The sequence below is a fragment of the Penaeus vannamei genome, chromosome 20 (genome assembly GCF_042767895.1).
Source record: "Penaeus vannamei isolate JL-2024 chromosome 20, ASM4276789v1, whole genome shotgun sequence".
NCBI classification, from domain to species: Eukaryota; Metazoa; Arthropoda; class Malacostraca; order Decapoda; family Penaeidae; genus Penaeus; species Penaeus vannamei.
The window spans coordinates 3,336,461-3,338,960 of NC_091568.1; the positions used below are offsets into that span (position 1 = coordinate 3,336,461).

General features: G+C 55.3%; 1 protein-coding gene across 15 annotated transcripts in view; it reads left to right on the top strand.

The window, feature by feature from the left end:
• LOC113821134 (MAP/microtubule affinity-regulating kinase 3) overlaps positions 1-2,500 on the top strand; it is a 143,464-nt gene that overhangs the window by 42,765 nt on the left and 98,199 nt on the right. The window lies entirely within an intron of this gene.

The window sequence follows — 2,500 nt, forward strand, 5'->3', positions numbered from 1 at the left end:
TGCCACGAGGGAACGGACGGCGCTCCTGCCGGGTTTTGCTTGGCGCTTCCTCCTGCTCCGCCTCTTCTTCTTCTCCCCCTTTCTGGATGACTCACAGCTGACAGTTCAGATTTCTTTCTGATGCTCGACTGACTTCCCAGTGACTTAGGAGACTTGGTGATGACGACGCCTTTCGTGTTTTATGTCTGGATACTTTTACTGCGAGTTGCGTTCGTGCGTGCGTACGAGCGTGCTTTCCTCGCTTGGCGGCTTGCACACGCCTCCGCTCCCCGTGGCTTTGCTGCGACGGCACGTGTTCCCGTCAGCCACCGCGACCTGGCCGCGATCTCCCTCCGGAGGGGAACAACCCAGCGGAAATGCGAAGTGTACCGGATTTTGAACCCTTTTGTGTGCGTGGTTGAATGTACCATTTGCACGTATGGGCCGTTACAGTGCGTCTACGCAGCGAGGGTCGTGGGGAAAAGCTGCCCGCTAATGGCAGTGCTAAATGGCGGTCGCGAGTAGGCGCAGTTGTGCGGGGCTGACGGAGCTGCCGCAGGTGCCTGCCGAGCGGATCTCTGGCTCGCGGCGGAGGAAAGGCCGGTGGAACTGCGGCCGGCGGGGCTGATGGAGGGAGGCCCTGAATTGCTCCAGCTCTTCGGAGTGGAGAAACAGACGCAGGAGCTGGAAGAGAAACTGCGGCAATGCGACCGGCGGAGCGGCGACTCCGAAAAGCTGTAGTTGAGAGATGCAAGAGGCGGCGACGGCGGCGGTGAAGGCGGCGGGTGTAGGCGGGGCGGCGGGGCGGCGGGACGGCGGGACGGACTGCGAGGTGGAGTGCGGTTGAACCTAATCCCTCGGCGTCACACCGGCCGCGGAATAAGATGCTCCTGCGGTTACACACATGGGTCAGTTCCAGCCATCTTCGGACTGGAAACTTCCTACTCTTTTCTTCTGCACTCATGGGTGACCAGCTCAGCCCCCCCCCCCTTCACCCTCCTCCCTCCTCCATCCCTCTCCCGTCCTCTCCTCCCGACTGGGCGCCCTCCTTCCCCTTAGCCTTTGCTCCCGTAGGTGTCAATTGAAGCGTCGGGCAGTTCTTCTTGGTTGTAAGAGGCGCGCGCGTTTCGAAGAGCAAGTACGCTCTAGCCAAAAGGAAAATGATAATGGAGAGAAATTCCAGTCGGCCGGTGCGTGAGCATGGAAGGGCTCTGGCGGGCGAGTCGAAGTTTCCTCCGGGGGTCGTAGGTGGAGATGAGCAGCCACCGCTGCCTGTGACGGGGTGAAACCGAGACCGGAGGCCTCCTGAAAGGAAAGCGGTTTCGCCGGGGTAAATGGCGAGTTGCGAGGGGAATTTAATCCCCGAATAGCGCCCGCGAGGAGTCCCTTTGCGTGAGGCGACGACATTTGCGAACGGCTCGAGGGTTGCCGCACAGGAAGAGACGCCGGGAGTTGCGAGTTTTCAAGTTGTGGGAAGTTGGGGCGTTCTGGGTTTTGCGGGCGGCGTTCTCATGCCGTTTTTGTGGGCGTGGATCGGAGGGGGAAAGAGGGAAGCAAAAGCTGCTCTGCGGGAAATAATTGTTCTCCTTACTGTGATTTTTACTCTAGTTTGATATGCACACTGGTGCCCAAGGGCGTTCTCATGCTGTGTTTCGGCCGAAGCCAACTTCCACGTCCACGGTTTAGATATTCCATTCCGGTAGTGGTTCGGCACCGCAACTTAATTGACTAATGGAATTGTCCAAAATAGAAGCAAATTCGTTTTTTTTTTTTTTTTCGTGGTATGAGCATGTAAGGGCAAGTTGAAGTTACACTGCAGAATAGGATATGTAAGCACGAATGGAATAATTATATGATTTTCCTGTTCTCCGAAACATTTTCTCATTCTGTGGGTCAAGTTTTCCGTCTGCCACTTGACTGCACGTTGTCGGGTGGGAGGTGGGCCGGGGGTGGCTTTTTAACGGGGGTACAATCGTCACGGCACGAGGGGGTGGGACTGCGACCGTCCTGGTGGTGGTTGGCGACTATCCCCTTAGGGTTTATGGCCTTTCGTTCAATATTTTGATATGTGCAATTACTCACCCATAGTGCTAAGCATGTTACTATCTGATTAAAGGGTAAGGCTTCGGACGCGTCCCCAGTTGATTGCATGCTTAATTAGCATCCGGGTTCATGTTTAAATGACTTCAACAGTGCTTAATTATCGAGAATGAATTCTAATTTGTCAAAGGAAGAAATTACAGGGAGATAACTCTGTTAGTCGTTTCAGTCGATTGAAATCACAAGTTGCGTGTGCAACAGTTAAGCTTCTTGACATTTCCCAGAATGGGATGAGTGTAGCGGCGCAGCGGGTGTGAGGAGCCCTTCATCCCACGTGTGTACTCACGGCATGCCACTCTCCCCTTCGCTGTCTCATCCCCTTGTACTCTTCGCTCCTTTCGTTTGCACGGACGCAATGATCGTCAGGCAGAAGACAGTCAGGCAGAAGACAGCCACCGCCTCGAACTTTTTACCCGACAGT